The sequence below is a fragment of the Meriones unguiculatus genome, chromosome 9, assembly GCF_030254825.1.
Source record: "Meriones unguiculatus strain TT.TT164.6M chromosome 9, Bangor_MerUng_6.1, whole genome shotgun sequence".
Lineage (NCBI taxonomy): Eukaryota > Metazoa > Chordata > Mammalia > Rodentia > Muridae > Meriones > Meriones unguiculatus.
Window position 1 is genome coordinate 20,015,688 of NC_083357.1, and position 12,519 is coordinate 20,028,206.

A 12,519-nucleotide genomic window follows, 5' to 3' on the forward strand; every position below is an offset into this window, starting at 1 on the left:
AAAAATAAAATCCAGGCGAAGCTACATGGCCTTAGGTAACTGACCCTAGGTTTGGCAAATGAGGAAATAAAATGTTTGCTGGCAATGATGCCAAAAAAACAGCATGCAAGGAAGACACAGCAAGCCACCCTGCTGACCAGTAGAAGGTCACTATTCATCAAGAGCAGAGAAGGGAGACAGACACTTAGCCAGCCTATCCTGCCTCTCAAACACCTTGTTTTGTATAGCAGCCTTCTCCTCACCTCCATGTAGCCCCTTCCTTTGGTTTCTTCTTAAGGATTTCTTTGCAGATAAGTATCCATTCCTCTGCAAACACCTGAAAGTCTGCGTTACACCATTATTTGTGTCCTTTGTTCTATGCAGCTAGGTGGGAATGATGGCTGCAAAGTGAGTCATCATTACACTTTCTCATTAAAGTTGGTCTCTATCATCAAAGTAAGATGTTCTAAGAGAAAATGAGTATACATCTATGCACAAACATACACACAAATTGGTACATAAACACATACACTCTTGCACATACAAGTACCCAAAACAAACACCTACACAAGCATTCACCTTTACACATATATGCAACATAGTAACAAGCACTGACACACACCTGGCCACATACACACAAACAAGTGGGCGCGCGTACACGCGCACACGCACGCGCACACACACACACACACACACACACGGATAGGAACACTATTGTGCAAATAAAGGTATGTACACATGCATAAGTACACAACTATTAACACACATAAAAACACACACAATCACAACCATACACATAAACTCACACAAAATCATATTCACAGAGATGCCCAATATTTCACACAGAAATACAACACATGCACACAGACACACACACACACAGACACACACACACACACACACCACAAACACATACACACAACAGGGAGAGAATTTCTGTTACAACACCTTTTTTGCTGCATAACGGGTTACTGGAGCTTACCTCCTTTAAGAAAGGCTCTTATATTCTGCTAGGTTTGGTGTCATCTCTTCTGCTTATTCCCTCTTCCAGGATCCTTTTCCATCCCAAAACACACTGATATCGTGGGAAGCGTACAAACTCTGCACTGGTTCAGCTATGTTGGACCACACAAGACCAAGTTCCCAAGAGGGAGATCTCCAAGCTAACCTTCCAACTAGCGCCATGTTGATCCATCACGGTCTCCTCGCCTAACCTATCTTGGCTCCTGCAAAGAAGATCTTGGTAGCTCAAGAGGAAGTCAGTGAAACATGTTCATTATCCAGAAGCTTTTCAAAATATTACAGTTCATATAATATGAAAACAGCACTCAGGTCAAGCAGTATGAAGCTAGTGAAGTCACCTGGAGGGCTCTTCTGAAATGCAGCATTCTGAACAGCTATGAGGAGAAATCTTTACTGAGCTACTGGTCCCTGAAGTCATCACTCAAAGCTCTGTGCTACTACCTAAGTGGGTTTCCACACAGGAACATTCCTGTCAGGATGGCAAGTAGGTGTGAGAAGTGTGAGCCACCTTTCTCCCTCAGTAGACTACAATTTCTAGGAAAGCAGGACATTTTGCTCATCAAAATCCAGTTTCTCAAAAGAGGCTAACTCCCCAGATAGACTTATAAATGATCACAGAAATGAACAATTGCATGAGATGTAAGTGGGTGTGTCTGTTTATGGTTGCTCAGTTGAGCCTCATGCCCCTACTGCCTCAACCTACCTGCTGATTCTTGGCACAGAGGCCACAGATCTTCTCAAGAGCCTCATCACACAGTGTGTTTTTCTCCTGACAGGAATTTTGCAGCATAATATGCTCCCTCTACAGCTCTCTGTTCTTCTTTCTCAACGTGGTAAATTGAAGCATCAGTTTAGTCCAGTCAATCACGAGCTAGCAGTGATGAAGGCTGAATCAAAGCCAAAATATGGTGAACCTCAGACAGCAAGTATCTGCCTCCCCACATCCAAGTACCATCATGCCAGCAAGGACCCTGTTCTGTAGAGTCCCAGGCTGGGTCCTACAGTAACTATTCCAGCATCACCTAGAGGCATACCAAAAACAGAGACTAGACACATTCCAGAAAGACTCAAAGTTCTTCTGAAAACCCTGACAGCAAAAGGAATTAATGTAACTCCAAGACTAGGCAGTAGCCTTCATCTTTGTTTCTCAGTCCATGATATTTGGAAGACATCAGCACATAGGTAACAAACCATCTCTAAGGTACAACTGCAGGACTTTCAGAATTAAGAGGTTTTTATGTGTGTCCCTTCAATACCAGCTTTTTAAATCCACTACCAAAGCCCCAGAGGACAACCCTTTCATGGAGCAAATATATATATATATATATATATATATATATATATATATATATATAATTTTTTTTCTATTGAGGGGTCTTGAGAATGGCAGGACAGTGTTGGAAGGGGCTCATAGTCTCTTCACACAAGAGAGAGAGAGAGAGAGAGAGAGAGAGAGAGAGAGAGAGAGTCGAAGGGGTAGAAGCCCAAGAACCACAAGGCAAGCTGCTTGCTAAGAGACAGACTAGAACCAGAGCTCTCACTTTGGACTGAAAATAAAGAAGGGCAGATCCAGTCCTGGCCAAGTGCTGGGGTCTTAGCCCTCACCAGCAGGATTCGGTCTCCTTAGCACCTTGTACTTGTCCAAGGCCTCACTTAACTCCTGGGGCAATTTTGCAGGGCTGACACCATTTTCTGATGTTCCAGATTCAGGACTGCGAATTCAAAATAGAACCTGTTTTAAGGTGTGGGGCCCAGAAGTGAATAACCTCATGAACAAAGCCTCAAGGATCACATGAATTTAGGCTGCATCCAGGATTACCCCAGCCCAGGAGATGCTAAATCCTAACTCCTAACTACTAGGACTTCTAGTGCTTATTAAACCTAAGATCTTGCCTCAGGCAAGAAGAGACAGTAATACCAAAGTGAAGAAGCTGGGCTGCATGAAAACCCTTGTTGGCACTAAAGGAATCAGCTTACTAAGAAGTTCCCAGGAGTCCATGCTGTAGACCTGGGCCTTTCAGAAACTTGTGATGACTTTTCTCTTATTTTCCTAGCAGGGACTCTCAACCCTGAGTTCCTATTGCTACACAGATGCCCAGAGTACATTCTTAATATTTCCAGGGAGGAGGCTTTAGTAACTCCAAAGGATATTCCAATGTGCCACCAAGGTGAGGACAAGGCCCAAGTGCTGTGCTGCCCAAAGAGTGGCTCCAAGGCATCAGATCAGGCTTCGCCTGGAAACTATGAAAGACGAAAATTTCAGGACCCATCACCTACACCCAATTTCCAGGATGTGAAGGTAGTGCATGCAGATGACAACACTCATTCTTGCATGTGCCTTTGAGAATGTGCTGACGAACACATACTCATAGAAACACACACACACACACACACACACACACACACACGGTTAATATGCCAAATTCAGGAAGGTGACATTTTCTCAGACTACAATGAACAAGACCAGAGAAAGACAGTGATGAGCTCCAGGCTTTTCAGGCACACCTTGATATTCACCAAATGGGTCCAGGCTCCTCCAGCTCCTGACAAGTGCAACCAGACACCATGCACCATATGGTCAGGTATATAGAGTCATAATAAACTCACCTCACCCTGCAACTCCCACAAGCTAACACCTTTTGAGGCCTCTAAAATGCATGATGACAGCTCACACACTATTTTCCTATCCACACACTGTGATTCATGCCCTAGGATTTGATGTTCATTTGAAGGAAGCAGAATAGCTTATGTTTACAGGCTTCTGGTACCCCTACCCAGGCTTCAGCTTCTGCCTTGCAGGTCCCTGGTCTCCAGAGAGCCCCAGACTGCGACCTACACTAGCTATTCCAGCATCACCTAGAGGCATACCAAAAACAGAGACTACACACATTCCAGAAAGACTCAAAGTTCTTCTGAAATCCCTGACACCAAAAGGAATTCATGTACCTCCAAGAGTAGGAAGTGGCCCCCATCTGTGTTTATCAGACTATGATATTTTGAAGACATTACCAGATAGAGAGAAAACCATCTCTAAGCTAGGACTGAAGATTTTTCAGAATTCCAGGGTATTTATGGGTCCCATCAAAACAAGCTTTTTAAATCTACTGCCAGTGCCCCAGAGGACAACCCTTTCATCATGCAAATAATTTTCTCTATCTGGAGGCTCTTGAGGATGGAAAGACAGTGTTGGCAGAGGCTCATAGTCTCTTCACACTGAACAAAAGTGAGTCCAAGTGGTACAAGTCCAAGAACCAAAAGGCAGGCTGCTTGCTCAGAGACAGACAGGCTAGAACCAGAGCCCTCACTTTGGATTGAAAACAAAGAAGAGCAGATGCAGTACCATTCAAGTGCTGGGGCCCCAGCCAAGTCAGTCACTCACCTGTGGGATTCAGTGTCCTTAGTCAGCACCTTGTAATCGTCCAAGACCTCACTTAAATCCTGGGGCAATTTCTTTAGGTCTGACATCATCTTCTGATGTTCCATATTGAGCAGCATGAATTCAAAATTGAATCTGTGTTAAGGCATGGGTCTCAGAAGTGAATAAACTCATGAACAAAACTCACAAATGACATGAATTTAGGATGCATCCAGGATTACCTCAGCCCAGGAGATGCTACATCCTGATTCCTAACTACAAGGATCTTCAGGTGCTTATATTTAAGATCCTGGCCTCAGGGCAGCAGAGGCAGGGAATCAAAGTGAAGGAGCTGGACTGCATGAACACTCTTGATGGCACTGAAGGAATATATCAGCTTTCTAAGAAGTTCCCAGGAGTCTATGCCACAGATCTGGGCCTTCCAGAAATTTGTGAATTGTGATGACATTTCTCCTATTTTCCTAGCAGGGACGCTCAACCCTGAGGTCATATTGCTACACAAATTCCCAGAGTACATCATAAATATTTCCAGAAAAGAGTTTTTATTAACTCCCAAGGAGATTCAAATGGACCACCAAGGTGAGGACAAGGGACAAGTGCTGTGCTACCCAAAGAGCAGCTCTATGGGTAGAGCTGGCATCCCCTGAAAACTATAACAGAAAATTCTCAGGTCCCATCACCTACCACCACCTCCAAAGAACTGAAGGTAGTGTGCACAGAAGACAGAACTCATTCATGCATGTGCCTTCGGGAATTTGCTGAATAACACACACACACACACACACACACACACACACACACACACACACACACTAAAAGTTAGCATGTCAAATTCAGGGAGGTGGCATTGTCTCAGAGTACAAAGAACAAGACCAAGAGGGGCCTGGATGATCTCCAGGCTTTACAGGCACACCCGAGGTTCCCCAAGTCTGACCAGGTTTCTCCCGCTCCTGCCAAGGGCAACCAGTCCCCATAAACCTGCTAGTCAAGTAAAATTCTCACCATACACTCACAGTACCTAGCATCTCCCACAAGCCAACACCTCTTAATGCCTATGAAATGCATGATGATAGCTCACACAGTATTGCCCTATCCACAAATTGACATTCATGCCATAGGATCTGCTTTTCATTTGGAGGGAGCAGAATAGCCCATGTCCTAGGCTTCTGGTACTCCTACCCAGCCTTCAGATTCTGCCTTTCAGATGCACTCAGGAAAATTCATTTGGGCATGAGGATGGGGTAAAGATTCAGCCTCTTGTGCTGAATCTTAGGAAAGATTGCATTGACAGTCAACAGAGAGCTGGGCATAATGACTTCCTGTTGTTCAAATCCTTGTCAGTAAAGTTGGCCAGGATTGCATGCAGTTCATCCCTCTCACAGGTCATCCTCTGTAGCTGAATGATCATTTTCTCCAACTTCATCATCGGCTGCTCCAGCTCATTGATTTTGGAGCAGTGGGATGATTCTTTCCCAAAAGAGCCTGTTGGTAGATAACCACAAGTGAACTTGGACAGGTGAATGGCACAGTGACAGGAGAGACCATGCTTTGTCACAGCATGGAGTCTATAAGCCATACTCTGACCCTAACCACCCTGGCTAGACATGTGCCTCATTATGTGCTGCATTATCCCTGGCCCTGGACGGCATAGTTAGCCCAGACATGCAGATTTAGAGGGGAATGTCAGCTGATATCTAAGGGAATGAAAGCAAGTCCCAGAGTCCCTCATTATTAGCACCACCAAGTCCTGATCATATGTGTCTAAGCCCAATGGATTTAAATGCCTCAGTCCTTGGCAATTGCCCAGGAGAATATTCTTTCCTATTATTGGTATCAGATACCTAAGGAACTTAAAGAAATCTTCTGAGAATGGAGTGCATCAACAGGCTTCCTGAGAGAGACACCTCATTAATCTCTCTGCTGGCCTTCTCCTACCCTCAGAATGAAATTAAGGGTCTCCCAGAATGGTGCTGAGTCTCGTCAATTCCTGACCCTCTGCCAAAATCATCACAAATCCTTGACCTGGGTCTGCTCTTTAGGAAGTGCAGAATCAGGATAAACCCTTTTCTTTCCAGAGATGATCAGATGTTGAGCCCCACTCCTGGAAGGCCTAGCTCAAACCCCATCTCTTCGGGGAAGCTCACCAACCCCTGCCCTCAACTCACTGTTATTTCAACAGAAAAACTTCTTTCTTGTTCTTCTGCACCAAGATAGAAAGCCAGATTCCTTCTGCCTCCCTCTGGCCTCTCCACACTCTCCCTTTGCTCTTCTCAATACCATGCTCAGCCTAGACAACATTTCTACAGGAGAAACCTATAGGCACTGACCAAATGCTACCAATCGTATTTACTGTTGCCACAACACTGAGAGAGAATGTAGAGAGCTTGGTAGGGGACAACAGAATGTTCGGAAAAGGGACTGTTAGGGTCCCCTGTAGCAGCCCATATCAACATCCTAAATAGCTCTTCCTAAATCACCCAAAGCCAAACTGCCCTTTCCACTAGCCTTCTCTGAGAGTCAATGGAAGGCCGTCAGCACCTCCTCCTTCCTATCCACTGAGCTTTCTGTTTCAATATAATCCTGTCACTCCTTCATCTAGGGTAGATGAAGGCTCATTTTCCCAACACAGATAAGCATTGGCTCTCCCCCTCCTTAAAATCTCCAAGCAATAAAGTTTTCTAGGAATTTAGCTCATGATCAGTCTCCCTGTTATCAGTAAGATGTCAGGGATGATCCACACAGCTGTTACAATGTTCTGGGTTTTGTGGGAGATGTTGGGGGTCCTGTCAAAACAAAGATAGGTAATGATTAAAACTCCCCTCAAATATTCAGCAGAACTACTTCATGCAGACTTCTTCCTTTCATAAAACAAGAACACTCCTGCCAATTGCTTTCACCAGTGGTGGTCTCTGTGTGTCCCTTTCAAACTAACATAACATGCAAAGCTCACCCTAAAGGCCCTTTCAGTTGCAGCTCCAGAGCAGATGTACATGCCTGGCCTCCAAAGTCCAAACACAGAAGGGAGTTGGATGATGGTTCAGATCCTTCACAGCCCTGCTCTGCTCACCAGATCAGAAGGCCTAGTGATTGCATTTCCTCAGGCACTGAAGTAGGGATTGGGCCCTGTGAGGTGCCCTTTGCTGGATTAATGCTGACTCATTCATTGTTCAGATCACTCGATTTCTTTTCTTGGTATCTTTTAGCATTTTGTTGGTGTGCTCACTAGTCAGTCTGTGATATCATTTCCATCCCCTAAAGTCAAAGTATGTCAGGACCTTTTTTATTTGATTTGCTTGGATTCACAAAAAGACAAAGACAAAAATCTGGTTTTGATATCTTTTGTATTTTCTAGTATTTAATTTTTTTTTGAAACAAGGTTTCTCTGTGTAGCCATGGCAGTCCTGGACAATTATGTAGACCAGGCTGGCCTCTGCCTCCCAGAGTGCTGGGATTACAAGGATGTACCACCACTCCCAACTTTGTAGTGTTCAATTAAAATTTAGCAATCAACTCTTGACTGTGTCCAGGCTTTTCTTTTTTCTTTTTTTTTCTTTTTTCTTTTTTATTTTTTTTCTTATCAGTTACATTTTATTAACTCTATATCCCAGCTGTATCCCACTCCCTCATTCCCTCCCAATCCCACCCACCCTCATCTCTTCATCTCGACCCTGCCCCTTTCCAAGTGCAATGATGGGGGGGGTCCTCCTCCCAATTCATCTGATCCTGTTTTATCAGGTATCTTCAGGACTGCTTGCAAAGTCCTCCTCTGTGGCCTAACAGGACTGCTCCTCCCTTTGGGGGTGGGGAGGTCAAAGAGTCGCCATTGAGTTCCTGTTAGAAATACACCTTGTTCCCCTTACTATGGAAAACCAGTTGGACTGAGCTACCATGGACTACATCCAAGCAGAGGTTCTAGGTAATATCCATACATGGTCCTTGGTTGAATGTCACTCTTAGAAAAGACCCTATGCCCAGATATATTTGGTCCTTGTGGAGCTCCTAACCTTTCCCCATCATACTAATTCCCCTTCTTTCATATGATTCCCTGTACTCTGCCAATGGTTTGGTTATGAGTCTTTGTATCTCCTTTGAAAACACAGCTAGAGTCTTTCAGATGCCTTCAGTAGACTCCTGTCATACTTTCAATGCAAATCCCATCTATCTTTCTAAATGAGGATTGATACTCTTACCCTATGTCTGCTCTCTTGATTATCCTTTTTAGGTGTATAGATTTCATTATGTTTATCATACCTTATATGTATACGAGTATATACCATGTTTGTCTTTCTCCTTCTGGGATATTTCACTCAGAATGATCTTTTCTAGATCCCACCATTTGTTTGCAAATTTCATGGTTTCCTCCTTTTTGATTGCTGAGTAGTATACCATTGTGTAAAATACCACATTTTCTGTAACCATTCCTCTGTTGATGGACATCTGGGTTGTTTCCAGGTTCTGGCTATTACAATTAAAGCTGCTACCAACATGATTGAGCAAGTATCCCTTTTGGGTACTTGAGCAAAGTTTGGGCATATACCTAGCAGTGGTATAGGTGGGTCTTGAGGAAGCATTATTCCTAATTGTCTGAGAAAGCGCCAGATAGGATTCCAAAGTGGTTGTACCAGTTTACATTCCCACCAGCAGTGGAGGAGAGTTCCCCTTTCTCTACAACCTATCCAGCATGTGTTGTCACTTGAGTTTTTCATCTTGGCCATTCTGATGGATGTCAGGTGAAATCTCAGGGTCGTTTTGATTTGCATTTCCCTGATGGCTAATGAGGTTGAGCATTTCTTTAAGTGTTTCGCTGCCATTCTATATTCCTCTGTTGAGAATTTTCTGTTTATCTCTGTTCCCCTTTTTTTTTTTTTTTTTTTTTTGTTGTGTTCTTTTTTTTTTTTTTCAATGCAGTTTATTCAGGAACATTGAACAATCCTCGGACCCTGGGGAAAGCCAGCCCACAGCTTAAATAGCCTCTGGGTAGCCAACCCAGGCGTGCCACGGGGGCAATGCAGGTAGGTCCACATACATGGAAGCAAGCCAGATCCTCAGCCTTAGCCAAATGTGGAATTGTTCATGACAGAGAGCACTCACCATCGGGAAGGTGGAAGGCAGAAACCAGCTCCATCTTTAAGGCATAGCATTCCGCAGCTCTCTACAGTTCCCCCTTTTTGTTTTAGACGCATCAGGCAAGAGTAGAGGTCTGATCTCTGATATTAGAAATAAAATGGGACTTTGTACAGATGTTCATTTAGGTGTCATCCACCCAAAGAGCATCAGACACGTCTGATACCTTTTTCTCAGAGGCGGGACCTGGGGCATCAACCCGCATGCAATCAGACATGCTCTTCTCTGTGTCCAAAGCGGCTGACCCTGAGTGCAGTGCTTAGCCTCGCATCCTGAGCGTATCATTTTAGCTTTTTATGGTATCCAACCATGCTTGGGGAGAATGTCCTGCTTCAATGGCTGTAAAGGCCTGAATGATCATGGCTGCATCACACTGTTGTGAGACTCTAATCTTGCATATATACCACAGGCAAACCAAGGAGACCAACACCAGAAGGCCTGCTAACTCTCCCATGCCCACCCATTCCTTCAGATGATTCATGGCTGCAGCAATCCATGTTGATAATCCTGTGGCTAGTCCTGCGTCCAGAACAAGAAAATTTGAGCATAGGGAACTTCCCAGAGACTCATACTCCAACCAAGGACTATTCATGGAGATAACCTAGAACCCCTGCACAGATGTAGCCCAGGGCAGTTCAGAGTCCCCATTTTTTAATTGGATTACTTGGTTTGCTGATTTTCAGCTTCTTTAGTTCTTTGTATATACTGGATATTAGTCCTCTGTCAGATAAAGGGTTAGTGAAGATTCTTTCCCAATCTCTAGGCAGTCGTTTTGTTTTGATGACAGTGTCCTTTGCTTTAGGGAAACTTTTCAGTTTCATGAGGTCCCATTTATTGATTGTTACTCTTAGAGTCTGTGCTGTTGGTGTTCTGTTCAGGAAGTTGTCTCCTGTGCCAATGAGTTCTAGGCAGTTCCCCACTTTTTCTTCTAACAGATTTAGAGTATCTGGTTTTATGTTGAGGTCTTTGATCCACTTGGAGTTTAGTTTTGTGCAGGGTGATAAATATGGATCTATTTTCATTTTTCTGCATGTAGACATCCAGTTGGTCCAGCACCATTTGTTGAAGATGCTGTCTTTTTTCCATTGAATGGATTTGGCTTCTTTGTCAAATATGGAGTATTCATAGGTGTGTGGGTTTATTTCTGGGTCTTCTATTCAGTTCCATTGATCCTCCTTTCTGTTTCTATGCCAATACCATGCAGTTTTTATTACTGTTGCCCTGTATTACAGCTTGAGATCAGGGATGGAGATACCTCCAGATGATCTGTTGTCGTACAGGATCGTTTTGGAGATTCTGGGTTTTTTGTTTCTCCATATGAAGGTGAGAATCTTTTTTTCAAGGTCTGTAAAGAATTGAGTTGGTATTTTGATGGGAATTGCATTGAATCTGTAGATTGCTTTTGGCATTATGGCTATTTTCACAATGTTAATCCTACCAATCCATGAGCACGGAAGTTCTTTCCATCTTCTGATATCTTCTTCGATTTCTTTCTTCAGAGACTTGAAGTTTTTCTCAAACAGGTCTTTCACTTGCTTGGTTAGAGTCACACCAAGGTACTTTATGCTATTAGAGGCTATTGTGAAGGGTGTTGTTTCCCTAATTTCTTTCTCGGCCCTTTTGTCTTTGGTATACAGGAGGGCTTCTGATTTTTTTTAGTTGATTTTGTATCCTGCCAGTTGCTGAAGGTGTTTATCAGCTGGAGGAGTTCTCTGGTTGAATTTTTGGGGTCTCTCATATATACTCTCATATCATCTGCGAATAGTCACACTTTGACCTCTTCCTTTCCGATTTGTATCCTCCTTTAGTAGTCTTATTGCTCTGGCTAGGACTTCAAGCAATATGTTGAAGAGGTATGGAGAGAGTGGGCAGCCTTGTCTTGTCCCTGACTTCAGTGGGATTGATTTAAGTTTTTCTCCATTGAGTTTGATGTTGGCTATAGGCTTGCTGTATATCGCCTTTACTATGTTTAGATATGTGCCTAGTATCCCTGATCTCTCCAAGACTTTAAACATGAATGGGTGTTAGACTTTGTCAAATGATTTTTCAGCATCTAAGGAGATGAGCATGTGGTTTTTCTCCTTCATTTTGTTTTTGTGGTGGATTATATTGATGGATTTTTGTATGTTGAACCACCCTTGCATGCCTGGGATGAAGCCTACTTGGTCATGGTGGATGATATCTTTGATGTGTTCTTGGATTCCGTTTGCAAGTATCTTATTGAGTATTTTTGTGTCAATGTTCATAAGAGAGATAGGTCTGAAGTTCTCTTTTTTGTTGGGTCTTTGTGTGGTTTAGGTATCAGAGTGACTGTCCCTTCATAGAATGAGTTTGGTAATGTTCTTTCTGTTTCTATTTTGTGGAATAGTTTGAGGAAAATTGGTGTTAGCACTTCTTTGATGGTCTGGTAGAATTCTACGCTCAAACCATCTGGCCCAGGGCTTTTTTTGGAGGGAAGACTGTGAATGACTGCTTCAATTTCCTTGGGGGATATAGGGCTATTCAGTCTTTCTACCTGATCTTGACTTAATGTTGGAAGATGGAATCTATCAAGAAAATTGTCCATTTCATTTAGGTTTTCAAATTTTGTGGCATACAGGCTTTTGTAGTATGACCTAATGATTGTTTGAATTTCCTTAGTGTCTGTACTTATGTCACCCTTTTCATTTCTGATTTTGCTGATTTAGATAGATTCTCTCTGCTTTTTAGTTAGGTTGGCTAAGGGTTTGTCTATCTTCTTAATTTTCTCAAAGAACCAGCTTTTTGTTTCATTGATTCTTTGAATAGTTTTATTTGTTTCTAATTGACTGATTTCAGCACTGAGTTGATTATTTCCAGCCGTCTGCTCCTCTTGTGTGTATCTGCTTCTTTCTTTTCTAGGTTTTTCAGTTGGGCCATTAAGGTGCTTGTATGTGATGTTACAAATTTCTTCTTGAAGGCACTTCATGCTGTAAGTTTTCTTCTGAACACTGCTTTTAATGTGTCCCATAAATTTGGGTATGTATGTTTCATTTTCA